This window comes from Macrobrachium nipponense, chromosome 18 (genome assembly GCF_015104395.2).
Source record: "Macrobrachium nipponense isolate FS-2020 chromosome 18, ASM1510439v2, whole genome shotgun sequence".
In the NCBI taxonomy this organism is placed as follows: domain Eukaryota; kingdom Metazoa; phylum Arthropoda; class Malacostraca; order Decapoda; family Palaemonidae; genus Macrobrachium; species Macrobrachium nipponense.
The window spans coordinates 12,495,853-12,515,497 of record NC_087211.1 but is presented as its reverse complement, the minus strand read 5'-3'; positions in this window follow the sequence as shown (position 1 = coordinate 12,515,497).

The window sequence follows — 19,645 nt, the reverse complement described above, 5'->3', positions numbered from 1 at the left end:
GTCTAAGTACTTCCCTGGTTCTAAGTCACTTCAATTAAATTGAAGGAAAGCAAATCAATTACCACTCTATGTCTCTACCTATCATAAATATAGTCATAATCAAATATAATTATACTGGTGTAAGATAAAGAAAACACTTATAAAAATAAAATTTTAAATACAAAAATTTATTATTAAATTCAAAATTTATAAGTGAAATTCACAATATCAGGGAAAATTACTGTTACTTGAAAACAAAGTAAAGTTTAATTAATTCTTGAATCAAATTAAGTAAAATTAAATCAAAATTAATTTATCACAAAATTCAAGAAAATTAATTCAATCAAAATTCAAAAGTGTTAGGCAATAATTGAAATCAGAAATTAATTCACAAGTACTAAACAATAATAAAACTTGAAAAGAATTCTAAGTAAATGCAAATTAATTCACAAGTGTTAAATTTAATTAAATGTGCAATGATTAAGCAATGAAAATAACTAAGTCAATTAAATTGTGAATGCAAATGAAAATATAAACCAAAAAGACACACCTCAATAAGAAAATGAATAAGTGCACAAACAATGGAACAGACAAAAAAAAAAAAAAAAATCAGCAATGTGTAAAAGTGTAAATCTTTTTCACTCAAAAACACTGTAACCAACAGTTTTTACCAAACCTTCACAACCATCTGTTATTAGTTAACCACAGTTCCTATCAATTATTAGTTAAACACAATTCCTATCCGTTATTAGTTGCAACTAATAAAAATATAACACACTTTACCTTTTTGGTATACCAACTTCTTTCTCTCTTGCTGCAGCTTGTATATTAAACTTTCACAAAAACCAGGTGCCGTTACGAAATGTTTGTTCAGATTCCACAAACTAAATAATAAACTCTAAGAAATATCAAATACGAAATTCTAAGTTACGAGTGACCAATTTACGTTAAGTTAATATAATCTCAATGATTTCGAGTGAGAGAGAGAGAGAGAGAGAGAGAGAGAGAGCGAGAGCAAGATGTTAATGCCTCGAGGTCTTAAGATAGAATGAAATCTCTTCCTTTACGGAAACTGGAGAGAGCAGATGTCAAAACGTTCTTGGCACAAAAGCTTCCAGAAAGTTCTGAAATCTGATGCAATCTCACATACAAAATGTGCAATACCCACGTGGGACTCGGCAAAGACATACACGTACAAGACAAGTCTGCTCAACAGATACGTACCCGATCGAAACGGAGGTTAAGCGATAATTAAAATTGACATGTTTTGACAACAACGCATATTCGAGTTCGCTCGCTATCACACGTGTTGATAGAAAAGTTAAACACCCGTAGCTTCGAAAAGACAAAGATCTCTCTCTTTTTACGTTATATACATATTCTTTTACAACATGCAATGCGAAATCTGAACACACATCTTAAAACATCCTATTCTAAGCTATCTAGGAATCTGAAAAAATGTTGCATAATTCTACATGATATTTCAAAGAGGGGAAACATGCATTTTAAAAGTAGAAATATATAATATACCTCCCCCCAGAAGATTTTTTATCACGGTGTTGAATCCAACGATTCACAACGAGATAAATAATCAGCAACTACATTGTTTTTGCCACTAATGTGCTGCACTCTTAAGTTATACTGTTGCAGGCACAAAGACCACCTGGTCAGTCTTTGATTATGATTTTTCATTTTCTGGATAAATGATAGTGGATTGTGATCAGACAACACTAAAATTTCTTCATTCCTAGGTCTATTCACATACACTTCAAATTTTTTCAATGCGGTGATTAAGGCTAAAGTTTCCTTCTCGATTGTCGAATATACTTTCTGATGTTTTTTCAGTTTTGTGGACATGAAGCAGACAGGATGGTAGATATTATTTTCATCTTCTTGAAGTAGAACAGCTCCAACACCACAGTCTGACGCATCAACTTGTATCACAAATTTCTTGTCGAAGTCTGGAGCTTGAAGTACTGGTCTTGAAGTTAAAATGGCTTTTACCTTCTCAAAGGATTCTTGACACTCTGGAGTCCAAATAAACTTAGCTTTGGGACTAGTCAAGTCTGTCAAGGAAGCTACTACGGCTGAGAAATTTGGGCAAAAACGACAATAGAAACCAGCCATGCCTAAAAATCTCTGTAGCTGTTTCCTGGTAGTAGGTGGGGTAGCCTTACGGATACCTTCTACATTAGCATTTACTGGAGCAAGAAGGCCTTTCCCAACTTCAAACCCAAGATACTGCACAGTTGCCTTTCCAAACTCACTCTTCTCTAAGTTGACTGTTAATCCTGCTTCTTGTAGTTTCTTGAAAACTTTCCTCAGAATCTTCAGATGTTCTTCCCACGTTGTAGAGTAAATCACGATGTCATCTAGGTATACTCCTTCTATTGATCCTAGCAGTTGATCCATCACTCGTTGAAATGTTGCGGGTGCATTCATCAGACCAAACGGCAGAACAGTATACTGATATAGTCCAAATGGAGTAATAAAAGCTGACAGCAACTTCGCATTCTCATCTAAAGGAATTTGATAATATCCTTTCAACAAGTCTATCTTGGAAACAAACTTGGCTTGCCCAATATTATCAAGTAACTGATCTATAAGAGGCAAAGGATAATTATCAGCCACACTGATAGAATTCAGCTTTCTATAATCAGTACACATCCTAAAGGAACCATCTGGTTTCTTCACTAACACACATGGAGAACTGAAGTGACTTGAACTGGGTTCTGCTAATCCATGTTACAGCAAATACTCAACTTCCTTCTTCAAAACATCTCGATGATACGGTGATAAGCGATAGGCTCTTTGCTTGAAAGGTTTTCCATCTTCTTGAATCTTGATTTCATGCTTGGTCAGATCAGTACGTCTAGGCACATCTGAAAAAATTTCTGGAAAACTTCTAATTACGTCACTTAAGTCTTTACCTTGTTCAACACTCAGATGTTTCAGTTTATCCTCCAAATTTTTCAAAATTGAAGAATTATTCATCTTGCTTGCAGCTCCCAATTCGTAGCCATCATCGTCTTCTGTAGATAAAGTTGTCTGGGTTACTGACACAGTTTCAGTTTTAGTTTCTGAGAAATAAGGTTTCAAGAGGTTCACATGTATCTTCCGTTGTTTTCCTCTTCTTTCTGGTGTTTCAATCACATAAGTTCTACCACTTAACTTCTGAATTATCTTGTAAGGACCTTGAAATTTATTAGTGAGGGGAAATCTCTTGACAGGTAAGAACACTAACACTTGTTGACCAACACTAAAACTTCTTAGCTTAGTCTTAGCATCAAATCTCCTTTTCATTTTCTCTTGACTCATTTTCAAGTTTTCTAAAGAGAATTTTCTAATCTCTTTCAACCTTTTCCTTAAGTTCTTCACATACTCTCCTTGCTTTCTCTTGGTTTTCTTCCAAATTTTCTGCAAGAATCTTCAACGGTCCTCTCACTTCACTTCCAAAAATCATCTCATTAGGTGAACATACCATACTTTCTTGGTAAGCACTCCTAATTTCAAACAACATTAATGGTAAACCAACATCCCATTCTCTTCCTGACTCAGAACAATACTTTGTCAGCATACTTTTCAATATTTGATGGAACCTTTCTAAGGCACCTTGAGTTTCTGGATGATAGGCAGTGGATAACTGTTGTTTCACTCCTAACAAATTCATCACATCCTGGAATAGCTTTGAAGTAAAGTTTGTTCCTCTGTCACTTTGTACTATTTCTGGTATTCCAAACTTTGAGAAAAACTCCACAAGTTTTTCAGCAACTATCTTGGCAGATATGTTTCTAACAGGGATTGCTTCTGGATACCTTGTCACAGGACACATTAATGTCAACAAATACTCATTTCCTTTCTTTGTCTTCGGCAGCGGTCCGACCATGTCTATAATCACTTTGCTAAAGGGTTCTCCTCTAACTTCTATAGGTTGTAGGGGGCTTTCTTGATGGTTTCATTCGGTTTCCCAGCTATCTGGCAGGTATGACACTCACGACAGAACCTGCTAACATCTTTGTGAAGTCCAGGCCAGAAAAAATATTTCATGATCTTCTCCACAGTCTTCCTGATTCCCATATGTCCAGACTCATGAGCTACTGCAACCACTTGCTTTCTCAATGGATATGGAATCAAAATTTGATGATATTCGCCCCATACAGCATCTCCTGGTATATCTGTAGGTCTATACTACCTCATCAGCAAACCTTCCTTCAGATAGTAACAGGTAGGAGTTTGTTGCATCTCTTCTCGATCAACAACTCTGAAGAACAAATCAGTTAACGATGCATCCTTCTTCTGCAAGTCCATCAGCTTCTCTCTTGTCACTTGACCAACTTCAAGGGTTGAATTATCAATATCTGCTAACTCAGCTACTGTAGTTTCACTACTGTCTTCAGTAACACTTTGACTACTCGGAGTTTCTTCAGGAACATCAGGTTCTTCTTCTTCGTCGTCGTCATCTTCATCTTCTTGGGAAATCTCTTCTTGGTCAGCACTATGGGAAACTTCACTTCCCTGGAATAATTCTTCTAAGCACAAAGATCCTTCACTTGATCCTTCTTGGGTGTGTATATCCTCAGTTTCTTCACTTACAGTCGTAGTCCTCTTCATACTTCTGGTAGTTACACAACTAGGAAACAGGTGGGGGTTATTCTTCTCCAACTCTACTGTAGGACTAATCCTCAATGGTTTGTCTGTCACTACAGGACAAGGAATAAATGGCACACCACCAACTTCATTCCCCAACAGAACATGTATACCTTCTACAGCAAGTGAGTCCTTTACAGCAAAATCAACATTCCCCATCACCAATTCACATGACAGGTGTAAGCGGCATATAGGAGTTACTTCCTCTCCTCCTATACCCTTCAAAATAACTGAATCTCCTGTGAGACTCTTCTCCAACTGAGACCTTAGACCTTACAGACCTTACATCTTGTTCGGGTTGCCCCAGGTCCCTCAGTGTGAGAACCACGTACTACCACACTATGGTTACTCCCTGTATCACGTAATATCTTGACTGGTACCTGCATACTTCCTTCTTGAGTTGACAGCATACCCTCATAGATATATGGCTTAAAAGCCTCCACACTGCGAAGCCACTCACTGCTTGAGGTAACATTTCCACTGGTTGCTAAACATTCAGCTTGTTTAGTTTCATTCTTCTCTGGAGTCTGATTCTTTCCCACACTGAACTTCGTAGTTTGTTTCACCTGGTCACCTTTTACAACTTGACCAACTGGCTTTGACTGCTGTTGATTCCGGTAACACTCTTGACTGTAGTGTCCTACTCTTCCACACTTGAAACAGACAACATTAGGTTTCTGTAACTGTTAATCTGTAGTGCTTCCGACATAAACGGAACAGTTTTACTTCCAAGACGTCTCAGTGCATGACTGACTGGAGGTCAGATGAAGGGGAATTTTTTTGCAGTTCAAGGTGGAAGAAGTAAGACCTGTTATACGGATTTAATATAATGTTCAAGCATAAGAGAGAGAGAGAGAGTAAAATTTTCACTGCCGATTAATTTGTGATTTGTATTTATGTGAAAGCAAAATTACATGTCGTTTTTGTCAAAGATTTTTTTTTGTGATCCCCTAATGGAACCTACTTAATTATTTAAGTTTACGTAACTTTCAAATACTATAGTAAGGGATAACCATAGAGTCTAGTCATGAAATGTATTGGACTTCGAATAAGATAACATAATAGATTTATGCATCATCATACATGTGGCACTATCCAGGCATTTAGCAGAAAAGCCATGATGTACCACCCCCCCACCCCCAATCCTCCAGCCCCCTAACACCCCCACCAACAATCAAGAAAAATACGCTTTCAAGCACCTTGGTAATCGCAGTAAAAGAGAAATTCAAAGACCGCAGAGAATTAAATATTTCACTGCCATCTTTTTTCTCTCTCCACAAAAGTGGCTGACGTCGAGTGGACGGGACATGCAAGTGTAAAAGAGCCATGAAAGGACCTCTGCTTGCTTTCACCTGACTCCCTCCTGCACTGAAGGCACCAAATTGTAGAGAACACGACCGTGCGATGTGGAGGACGAAAAAGCCAGCCATTTAAAACGCGAGAGAGGCAAAGGAGGAAGTTAAAAAAAAAAGGGGTATGAAGAGATTCGCGAGGATTTGCCTGGAACGTCAATATCAGATGAGTCCTGTAAAAGGATCCTTTTGTGCCAAATAAAGAGCTTTTGTCTCAACTGTGGATGGAGATGAGGAGGCCTGACGAGAAGGATGTTGAGTTTGTGCTTGATATGGAATTATTTATAGTGTGCTTTGGTCGGTATCTGCTTCTCTCCAAAAGCCGGGCTGGCTGCGGAAAGGTATTTATTCTGTGGAACTTGTGGTGATCCGCAATATATCCTAGTTAATGAGCTTCCATTTTAGCCCTTTTTTAAGGATCTGTATTGTTGCACACATGCAGAAGTGTCTTTTGGTGTTGAGTGCGGGATAGTTTTTGACGTTTATATATATATATATATATATATATATTCTATATATATATATATATATATATAGTATATATATATATATAGTACATATATATGACTATATATATATATATATATATCTATAATAGTATTTTATATATTTATATATATATATACATATATATTTATATATAGATATACATAGTATTATATAGTATAAATATATATATATATATATATATATATATATATATATATATATATTTATCTATATATCTATATATATATATAGTCCTGAAAACGTTTCCAAAATGATCTGTTCACCGTTTTAGTTACAAATATATCTCCCATACGCTTCTCTCCACCACTATTATGTCTCAGCAATTTATTCTCGTTTCGTTACCGAGAAATTGAACTGCTGCTGTAACCAAATCTCTAGCACACATCGCTCTCTCTCTCTCTCTCTCTCTCTCTCTCTCTCTCTCTCTCTCTCTCTCTCTCTCTCTCTCTCTATATATATATATATATATATATATATATATATATATATATATATATATATATATATATGTATATATATTTAGAATTCCTCAGTCGTGCTGCTAACAACAGTATGTAAAACCTCCTTGGAATGTGGGCCTTACTTTTCTTGAGCCATAAATTTCAGTTTGTCCTTCTCCCTAATATAATACATAGTTAGTTTACTGTTACACACACCAGCCTTGGGAACTGTCATGCTATTCCCTAACAACAACACTTCCCCCCGCCCCCTCATCACCACCCCCTCTCTCTCTCTCTCTCTTGAAGTGGCTATAACTTGGAAACCAAAAGTGATTCGTGCGGTACAAAGTTAACGTTTCATAAACAATACCTACAGTGCATAACATGAGGTGCACTGACGGCAATAATTCACCCGTTCCGTTACGAGGATGATGAACGAAATGATCCAGTTTGTTGGACTGAATCATTTTTGCTTACAAGGTCAAGAGAAATAAATAAATAAATAAATATATATATAGATATATATATATATATATATATATATATATATATATATATATATATATATATATATATATATATGAATTCTTCATATCTTATGAACTTGACCATATTCATGTAATCACCATTTACCTTTCGCTGTCTTTTTTTTTTTTTTTTTTTTTTTTTTTGTCAAATGAGCTACAGTTAGAATTTTAAATCTCGTCTAATGGCTCTGTTGTTTTCCACCTGGAAATCCATTATTGCGTCATATGTTTACCTCCAGGTAGTCATGCACTTAAGTCCTCTGCCGGTAACTTTAAGAACCAAGAAAGAATTCCATTACTGAACAAAGAAAACTATGCCATATCCTTCTTATCTGATCGACATAAGATATCCAAAAAGTTATTCATTCGTAATGACATTAGTGATAAAATATGACCAATTAAAAATAAGACACCGATATCATTCGTGTCTATTCGGCAAAGGTCCACCAATTACTCAAGATTCTTTCTCATTAATTCAAGACGTCCTTTCATTTACCGAAACTTGAACTGCCGTTTTAACCAAATCTCTAGCACACAGGCTCTCTCTCTCTCTCCCTCTCTCTCTCTCTCTCTCTCTCTCTCTCTCTCTCTCTCTCTCTCTCTCTCTCTCTCTCTCTCTCATTTTGTTGCTGTAGTTTAATTTCTTGTCCCTTTGAGTTTCCATTTGAGCACAGAGCGTGAAATTGTCCTGCCATTAAAAACTCGAAAGGAAAAAAAAGTGCCTGAATATAAAGATCGGAAGTGCCATTTGCCTTCAAAATGAGAGAGAGAGAGAGAGAGAGAGAGAGAGAGAGAGAGAGAGAGGTACTGGTAAATTTTACTGATTTCGAGACATAACGTTTGGATTGTCCAATATAGAGGCAGCTTAATTCAGTAACTGAATTAAAATTCCCTGCAGTCTAAATGGTTTTATTGTATGAACGGATTCTGCTCTGTTTGTATTACGTGATTTCATCTTGATGTTGTCCTTGTGCGAAAACTTATAAGTATGTCAAATATACTTTTGCTGCCATAACAGCCCCATATTACCCTCTTGATTTCACAAAGAATTTCGGCATTGTACGCTCTGGGGTCTGAAGAATGAGAAAGATCATTTCTCCTTGATTTCGGTTTGCTGTTTCAAACGTACTGGTTGGGGATCAAGCATATTATTATCACCGTTAATTTTAAGGATAGCAAGGCACCTCACAGGTGTCTCGAATTTGTGTAAGGAATCACTGATGATTAAATATGATGAATCAAAGCTTTTTGCGAAAATTCGGACACTAAGGTAAGAAGGTTAAATACAGTAATAAGCTGCTGTATAAATTGATACACCAGCCTATAATATATTAGCAATGGCTTTAGAAGGTTCATATTCTCATCAACAAGGAAACATAATTATTCGCTCTAGTAGAGTTTGCTGTTCCAGAAATTACAGAAATATGACCAAACTCTTAATATAATTTAGATTTTAAAGGCAAAACCTAAAACAATCTGCAGATTTCCCTTTTCTTAAAGTAGAGGCAAAATATTTTTTGCTGCCTTCTCAGGACTTTTTTTTTTTTTTTTTTTTTTTTTTGTTTTTTTTTTTTTTTTTTTTTTTTTTTTTTTTTTTTTTTTTTTTTTTTTTTTTTTTTACGCTGGTGTTTTAACGGATCAAAAACAGCTTACTCGGGTGGAAAACACATCTATTCCGCAACTGAGAGTGCTGCTCCTGTCTGAGGAGGAAGGTTTTTTGTATTTTTTTTTTTTTTTTTTTTTGGCAAAAGCGAAGTGGCATAAAATGTCTGAGAGAGAGAGAGAGAGAGAGAGAGAGAGAGAGAGAGAGAGAGAGAGAGAGAGAGAGAGAATATAATACTGACTTCTCTGCAACGTATACCAAACGAAATTAGTTTTACTCACTCATGTGTGTGTAAACGTCAAAAAAAGTATGTGTACGTGAAGAAAGAGGAAGAGGAAGAGAGAGAGAGAGAGAGAGAGAGAGAGAGAGAGAGAGAGAGAGAAAGGTCAGGAAATATAATACAGACTTTTCTGCCACGTAACAAACTAAACTAGTTTTCCTAGAAACTGGTTCATAGAGCAACCGCGTGGTTTCCCTCCTATGTCACCTTTCAAACCTTTCTACTCTCAATTCAAACCTTTCAACTCCGAATTTCCCTTTCAGCGCGGAATGCTCTCATCATAGGCCCCACGGCTGGGCATTAGGCATGAAAAGATCTTACATTCCATTCCAAAATGAATCTCTTTGAGCCATTCGCTTTGCCTCGGCTGGTGGCTGGTTATAAACATAGCTATCTCGTGCTTCGGTTTCCTTACTTTATCCTTCTCCAAATTTGAATTTATGAACGCAATATATTGCAACTGCATTTTAAGTCCAGCCAACAATTTTTTACCTCAGTGAGTCGAACATGTAAGCGTGTGAAGGTTACATTACAATTCTTGGCTTATTCTGATCATAAAAGAAAATCAAAGTCAATATAATGCACGTAAGTGAAGTCCTATTTATCTAACAATCGCGTTTTACTTCATAAAAGGTTACATTTCATGGTCAAATACAGCACAAGTAAGCAAATTCGCTCTATTTTAGAAAAATTCTTTCCAATTTCACACTGAAAGATTATAATTCCATTATTTAGTTATTTGACTCTAAAAACTAGTCTCGTGTTTTTGTGGTTTATTCTTAGGGCAGGTTTTTCGACAGCGTTTATACATATATATATATATATATATATATATATATATATATATATATATATATATATCATATATGTATATATATATATATATATACTTCTAGGGCACAATTTTTCACGGATACAACATTCATTGAATAGAATGCTTTTTCACTGTTTACCAGCTTTTTTTGAAATTGATTCATATTTTCTAATTATTTTCTTCACTTCATTGTTCAGGTTACTAATGGACACATAATGGGGTTCTTCCATTTACTCCAGTATTTTTAACAAAACGCGACAGCTGTTTCGTCAACCTATACGTATTGACGTTATCAAGCGTACTGATACAAATATGTTGTTGTTGTTTTTGATTTAGCTGACCTTGTGTCAGCACGGCTCTTGCTCACAGAGCAGCCGTAATACAAAATGAGCCTACATGCGTTTTGTGACGTCATGAGGACGGAAAGGTAGTACAATTGCCAGATACCTGATGTTTTTAAATATTTACAAAAGACTATAGTGAAACAACATAAAACAAGAAACAAATAAATAAATAGATGTTAACAGAAATTATATCAAAAGTTGAAAGTAAGTTATGATAACAAAATTTTACATAAATATATATTAATTAACATATATGTTTAATTAACAAAATTGTCAGTGTGCGCTCCTGTCCGCGTGTGGTAGTGGTCTTGTTCCATGCGGGTGAAGGGCTGGCGCCCTCCTACACGAGGGCAAAGATCGGTCTGCCTCGCGTTGGATGTTAAGGTTTGGGCGTTGCGTGGCGATGCTGACGGCTTTCTGATATCAATAAACGATTGTAGTTGCCTTCCTTGTGGATTATTTTGGTGTTTGTGAGAAGTTCTTGCAAGGATGGTTTTTTATTGTGGGTATCCACAAAGTGCTGGTGATAGCACCTTGGTTTCTGTGGGCCTGCATGCAACGTTTGAGTGTAGTTGTTGTGTGTCCGATATAGCATTTTTGGGGGGACTGACATTGCTCGTCAGCACAGACAAACTTGTAAACTATATCAGTATTCAACCTCTTTCTCCGTCGATGGAGCCGTACTATTTTTCATTACCAGTGAGGCCGTAAGATTTGGCGTTGCAGTAAATTCTTGCTGTTTATTTTGTTTATATGGTGCTAGGGGGGTGGTTCCTCTTCGCAGTATACCAAGGAGGGCTTTCCTTTCGTCTTCGTGGTGTTTGTTGTATGATATCTGATGGTATATCACTATTTCTTTGTCTTTGTCTTGTGTGTTGTCCTCGGGTCGGGTTTTGGAAAGCCTCTAATCTCTTTTTGACAACTTGCTGGATCATGTCATCTGGGTAGCCGTTATTTGTGAGCAGCTGTTGAACTCTGTTAATTTCTTCGTTCGTCGCTTTCCACGTCGAACAGTGTGTTTAAGGCAACGTTTATGTATGCATTTACCACAGACCGTTTATATGCATCAGGGCATTCTCCTCTAGCATTTAAGCATCTCCCAGCATCTGTCTTTTTAGTGTATACGGTGGTATTGTATTTGTTGTTATTCTGGGTCACAAGTACGTCCAAGAAGGGGAGCATTTTCTCATTACTTTTTTCCACCGTAAATTCAATGTAGAAATTTGCTCGGAGTTTATTCACTAATTCATCTATGTCATTTTCGCCCTTTGTAGTGATAAAGATATCATCAATATATCTCCCATAGATTCTGGGTTTTGGGTGTTCTTCAAAAGTGACCTCTTCTGTGTGTGCCATGTATGCGTTTGCAAAAAGAACCCCAAGGGGGGAACCCATTGCTACGCCGTCCTTTTGCCGATATATTTCGCCCCTATGTGAGAGGAATGGGGCTTCCTTTGTACATGCTTCTAGCATCTCTTTTAAGATCTTTTCGGGTATCGGTAATGGTGGTTTTTCAGACCGGTATATCTTGTACAATAATAACTTACTTTCAACTTTTGATCTAATTTCTGTTAACATATTTATTTATTTGTCTTATTTTATGTTTCACTATAGTCTTTTGTAAATATTTAAAACTAGGTATCTGGCAATTGTACTATCTTTCCGTCCTCATGACGTCACAAAACGCATGTAGGCTCATATTTGTATCAGTATGCTTGATAACGTCAATACGTATAGGTTGACGAAACAGCTGTCGCGTTTTTGTAAAAATACTGGAGTAAATGGAAGAACCCCATTATGTGTCCATTAGTAACCTGAACAATGAAGTGAAGAAAATAATTAGAAAATATGAATCAATTTCAAAAAGCTGGTAAACAGTGAAAAAAAAGCCATTCTATTCAATGAATATATATATATATATATATATATATATATAATATATATATATATATATATATATATATTATATATAATATGTACATTTCTCAAAGCCCAATAAAAATACGAGCTTGGAGAGGGACGTAGTTCATCCTCGAATTATTTTCACAACTATGATCATCAATAACACGAATCCAAAACAAATAAACTCCACAACATTTTCAGAGCACAAATCAGATCTACGAGTTCCGATATTACCAGCAACCAACGTTGCATATCAGAAAAGAAACTTAGTATATTCCTGCACCGGAAGCAGCAAGAATATCTAATTGCTTTTCCAAAGATCGGTCATGAATAATTCCTGCTCTCCGCTTTTGGACAGGCCAGGAAGAAAAAAAAAGATGAAAAACAAGAAAAAATGTTTATCCAATTATGCGGAAACCTTTTAGGGATATGAAAATTACATGTTTATACGCCCCCACCCCCTCCCCTCCCCTCCCCCCGTGGGTATTTTTCCGTTAAAGAAATCTGTTTGCGTTCAGAAGTTTTGTGCAAATTTTTGTATGTATATAAATTTCATTCCCTCCTCAGGAAATAATATAAGACTAATGATATTTGGCATATGTACAATCAAGAATTATTTTTATTTACGATAAAACCGGACATATCAAAACAGAGGTGACTATCGCCTTCCATATTTTGAAAACCACATTTTAATTTTTTTTCGAAATGACGAGATTTTCGGAAAGTTGATAGGTTTTCTTTCCCTGCTTTCTTATATGGAGAGAGAGAGAGAGAGAGAGAGAGAGAGAGAGAGAGAGAGAGAGAGAGAGAGAGAGAGAGAGAGAGTATTATATGCGTTAGGAAAGAGTGGAGTAGATCTATAGATTCATATTGGTCAAACAAACTTCCCATCACAAATATTTCTTTGAAATTGCTTGCACTATGTACTAGATGCATGTTTCTTTTAATTAGTTTGATAAACAAAAACAAAATTCCACAAAAGGAAATACAATGTAAAATTCGATTGTTTTCCTGTGCTCTTCAAAACGAAAAAAGCAAACGACAAAAATATCTGTTTACACAGACACGCGAACCAAAGCACAAAGGTTCCAGCTTCAATTTATCAGCAAGAGACTGTGACCATCCAGACAGGATTGATTGATTGGGTCAATGTTCGCCCACACTATATACCTGAATCTCATTTTCGTTTTAAAATGACACCGCCGCAATTAGAATAACAAAAGTAAACAATTTTGAATGTTAGTCCTGTAAGCCAAGAATATTTCCCACCTGTGTCAGGTATTGAAGAATCTGTAACATTGGCATTGTGAATTTCGTAAAACCTTCTGTTCAAAGGAAGTTCATCGGAATCAATGGAAGTGAAGGCGTTAATATGATACCGTATTGAAGGGAAGCGATCCTTTAACCTATAGCCTTTATTCAAAGAACAAATAGGCTATATTGCTATTTCATTATCAAAATAGTTTCACCAGACCACTGAGCTCATTGTCAGCTCTCACTAGGCAAACCCTCACTCGTTAAACAAGGGAATGTTTTGACACGAGCAACAAAGAAGATATGAATCTTCACCATTCATAAAATATGACTCACGTCATCCCCAAAAGTGTCATAGACGTATGAGAGGTCTTGTAACACCCATTAAAAAGAAAGAAAAAAAAATAGAGAATTTCGCGGGGCTCTTACGAAACTCCTGAAAGGGGCCAAAGGAACGCTTAGGGCTGGATAGAAGGACCTCTTCGAATGAGTGCCTCGCAGATGGCAGGAAGGCGGGCAGTCGGAATTGTACCCAAATGAGGGCAGTTTGTCTGCCAAGCGCTCCGTTATAAGTCGGGCGAATGGCATCTTGGGAGGAGGAGGCCTTGAAACGGGAGTTTATTTATGTCTCGCCCCGTTCCTCTGGGGGGGGGGGGGGGGGGGGGGGGGGGGGGGGGGGGCTGATAGGTAAGTGAGAGCGTTGGAAATGAACCTTTCTTTCCTTTCACTCGGGTAAAAAAAAAAAACACTTTATAATATAACTTGCAGGTGATAATCGGAACTCGCGAATTTGATTTGTCTCTTTAAAATGTACCGTGAGCTTTTTTTTCTATTTATTGATTTGTGTTATTAGTGAACATTATTTATGTATACAGTACGAAAATGAACTATGACACTTACCAAGGTCATATTCTTACAGGACTTTACGAAAAATTGTATGTAAAAATATATTATATAAATATATATATATATATATATATATATATATATATATACTATATATATATATATATATATATGTGTGTGTGTGTGTGTGTGTGTGTGTGTGTGTATGTGTGTGTGTGTGTGTGAGTGTGTGCTCTGTGCGTATATATATATATATAGTATATATATATATATATATATATATATATATATATATATATATACATATATATATATATCATACATAGAATTAAGAGTTTGTCTTCATGGCGGTGTTTTGAATCGTAATCAATCGTATCTGAAATCGTCGTTTTATCTAATACCTTCTATTTGTTACAAACAGTAAATATGTACTGAAAAATAATATTACCATGGCGGCGTCGCAATGACGGGTTTTATTAAGTTTAATATTTTTTCATTCTAAACATTATATCTTTTCTGCAGCATGATTCAAAGGTTACATATGTTGCCTTTTGCCTGCGAAGTGTTGCATTAGTTTCCATTTTACTCTGCCCATCATCGGAATTCAAAAGCGGGCAATGTGCACACGGACAAAGAATAATGACAGTCAAAAACATTCATAGATTGAAGCCAATGTGACAATTTAATGTCCACCAAACAGAGACCAACGCAGAGTCATGGGGAAGCTATATCTGGGTAAAGCACAACCAATATAAAATCTATTTGGGCGCAGAAACGTTTTGAGGTCAAACGTTGATGGACAACAAGCAAAGCGAAACAGCAGCGGTGTTTATATCTATCGATTCAAACTTTTATTTTCGTTTTCGGTTTTTTATCGAAAGAGCGGTGACGTCCTTTCAATTGGCCGGCTCTTCACATTCACACCAAAATCCTTTTTTTTATTTCTAGATAATGGTAAGCTCTTTTGTTTACTGAAAGTATGTGACGAGTATTAACAATTTATTTAATATTACACTGCTATAGGAGTGGACATATTTCCCTGTAAGAAAAGTCAATGAAATATTGCAAACGTCACTTTGGCTTTATTTTCATTTTTTTATAAGACATCACTATTTTAATAAAATATATCAGTAATATAGGTGTTCCTCCCATCATCATTTAAGCTGAATTTCCGTCAACAATATATTCTTACACTACACACAAAAGTTTAAATCCAAGTTAACATCTTGTTCGGTGGTACAAAATACGAAATGTGGAATGTCTATCACAATTCTCAGCTGATTGGAAGTTCAGTCGTGTGAATCAAGGAACTTTCTCTTGATATGTAACGCATCTAATCCATACACAATTTAAATTAGGTTTCAGTAGCATTTATTATTATTATTTTTATTATTATATTATTATGAAGATATATCATACTCATATGGCACAAGCCCACCACAGGCGCTTTTAACTTGAAATCAAAGCCTCAAAAGAATATTATGGTGTTCATCAGGAAGAAATAAGAGGAGATAAAGGGGAATGCAGAAAATAGAGATCTCACTTGTTAATTAAAAAAAAAATAATTCAACAAATTAATAGCGATATTTTTGGTTAAAACTTGACTCCCCGTGTGTAAAACTACTCACATTCTAGACAATACTTCTGACAAACGAAAAGGGTTAAGTCATTTTCCACATTTCGAAGTCACTGGTGAAATAAATCCACCTTTTTGCTATTGTGACACGAAAGGGAATTCCCCTGACTGAGCCTCTGAAAGGAAACGACCCAAATCGCGTGTCCTCTCTCAGTTCCTCAGGATGATACGCCGTGACGAGCGTTGAATGACACCATCATATGAACGAGTCCTGACCCAAAGATATCATGCTCAATCCCCCACCCCCGCCCCCACCTACGCCCATCCACGCCTTTGCTCCACGATTGGTGAGCACGTCTAGGTTGAAATAGCTTCTCTGAGAGTGATTATGCCCGCACATTTTGGTACCTTTCTCAACAAACCATTTACTCTCTCTCTCTCTCTCTCTCTCTCTCTCTCTCTCTCTCTCTCTCTCTCTCTCTTTTAATACGTTTTTCCGCATCTTGAATACTTATCATTGATTTTCTATGATAGGAAACAATGCCCTAGGGTATTGGTCATATAATTTTAGTCATTTTGTAAGCATGCTTATAACCACGCAAGGACCTCTATTGACTGACTGTTCTACTCTTTGGGAAATTTAGAAATACCGTAAAATTTAATTTTATTCATAAAAATATATACTTCATAACTATGAATAAAGCAATTAGGTCACAATTAAGAGGGTTAGTTATAGTGTAACATAGACTCTGACTTGAATAATTGATGAATTAAGGCAAAATGCATCAATGATCATTGAAATGAGAAAGACAGACAAAGATATAGTGGAATACAGTGGTTGAGATGATAAAATGAGAAAAAGTTTACAAGCATTGACATACTAATATGCAATGAAAATAAACGTAGAGAGAGAGAGAGAGAGAGAGAGAGAGAGAGAGAGAGAGAGAGAGAGAGAGAGAGAGAGAGGGGGGGGGGATTTTCATTTTTAAAATCTCATTGATAAAAGACCCGTGAAGCCTTTGTTTTTGTAATTGATGAAAACGATTTACACTGAAAAATGAATTCTATTTCCACTGATGCAAAACCTTATTTCCTCTCCTGACATCTGATCCCAATACACTATCTACATTCTGAGAGTTAAAAACGCATAGTTTCATACCAGATTTAACGTAAATATACGTCACCAATCCCATCAGGGTTCTGGATGGTAGGTCTGGCATCGCGTATGCATTGTATAAATACATACACACGAAGACATTACCGCCAAGACATGTGTGGCAACACGCAATTGATATGCATTGGATTTGCAAGTGTCCCTTATGTCTATTAGATCCTATATATCTGTGTGGTAATAGAGAGATTGGAGTTTCCTCAGATCTCGAATGTCGAAATTATATTACGGATTGACTTCGGTTTTCAAAGTGTCTCCCCCAATCGCATGGCTGGAGATAGCTGCCGAACATCCTCCTATACATAAATTATTTTCAGAATGTTAAGTTCAGCATCGCATTTGATAAGAGATAAATAAATGAAGGCTTATTTATGCTTTATATTCAGTTACAGACGGCCTTCTTTCATTTATTTCGAAAGCTGTTTCGACGCCTTTTTTTCTCTTTTTACAGGGCAATAGGTTGGTGGAACTTTCTCAGTATTTATGCTACTTAACTACTGCCATAGTATTGGTCATCCTGGACTGCAGCTGTAAACATTAAACAACAATTTAACCAAATTTTAACCGAATAGAGAAGACTCTATGCAAATTCAATAGAGTAGAAACAGGTATATTTTTCAACGCTAATGCTCTCAAGAGAAGGTCTCCTCCCTAATAATAATAATAATAATAATAATAATAATAATAATAATAATAATAATAATAATAATAATAATAATACCAGAGGTTAATGTCAGGAGAGGGATCTTCCAGGGCGACTCATTGCCCCCACTACTCTTCGTAGTAGCCATGATTCCCATGACAAAAGTACTACAGGAGATGGATGCTGGGTACCAACTCAAGAAAAGAGGCAACAGAATTAACCATCTGATGTTCATGGACGACATCAAGCTGTATGGTAAGAGCATCAAGGAACTAGATATCCTAATCCAGACTTTAAGGATTGTATCTGGGGACATCAGGATGGAGTTTGGAATAGAAAAATGTGCCTTAGTCAACATACAAAAGTGCAAAGTAACAAGGACTGAAGGGATAAAGCTACCAGATGGGAGCAACATCAAACACATAGATGAGACTGGATACAAATACCTGGGAATGATGGAAGGAGGGGATATAAAACACGAAGAGATGAAGGACACGATCAGGAAAGAATATATGCAGAGACTCAAGGCGATACTCAAGTCAAAACTCAATGCCGGAAATATGATGAAAGCCATAAACACATGGGCAGTGCCAGTAATCAGATATAGTGCAGGAGTAGTGGAACGGACGAAGGCAGAACTCCGCAACATAGACCAGAAAACAGGAAACATATGACAATACACAAAGCACTACACCCAAGAGCAAATACGGACAGACTATACATAACACAAAAGGAAGGAGGGAGAGGACTACTAAGTATAGAGGACTGCGTCAACATCGAGAACAGAGCACTGGGGCAATATCTGAAAACCAGTGAAGACGAGTGGCTAAAGAGTGCATGGGAAGAAGGACTGATAAAAGTAGACGAAGACCCACAAATATACAGAGACAGGAGAATTATAAACAGAACAGAGGAATGGTACAACAAACCAATGCACGGACAATACATGAGACAGACTAAAGAACTGGCTAGCGATGACATATGGCAATGGTTACAGAGGGGAGAGCCCAAGAAGGAAACTGAAGGAATGATAACAGCGGCACAAGATCAGGCCAATAAACCAGATATATCAAAAGAACGATAGATGGAAATAACGTCTCTCCCATATGTAGGAAGTGCAATACGAAAAATGAGACCATAAACCACATAGCAAGCGAATGCCATGCACTTGCACAGAACCAGTACAAAAAGAGGCATAATTCAGTGGCAAACGCCCTCCACTGGAGCCTGTGCAAGAATCGCCAGCTACCTTGCAGTAACAAGTGACGAGCACCAACCTGAAGGAGTGATAGAAAACGATCAGGCAAAGATCCTCTGGGACTATGGTATCAGAACAGATACAGTGATACGTGCAAACAGACCAGACGTGACGTTGATTGACAAAGTCAAGAAGAAAGTATCACTCATTGATGTCGCAATACCATGGGACACCAGAGCTGAAGAGAAAGAGAGGGGGAAAATGGATAAGTATGAAGACCTGAAAATAGAAATAAGAAAGATATGGGATATGCCTGAGGAAATTGTACCCATAATCATAGGAACACTAGGCACGATCCCAAGATCCCTGAAAAAGAATCTGGAAAAACTAGAGGCTGAAGTAGCTCCAGGACTCATGCAGAAGAGTGTGATCCAAGAAACGGCTCACGGAGTAAGAAGAGTGATGGACTCCTAAGGAGGCAGGATGCATCCCCGGAACCCCACACTATAAATGCCACTCAGTCGAACAGATGACTATGATGGACTGAAAAAAAAAAAAA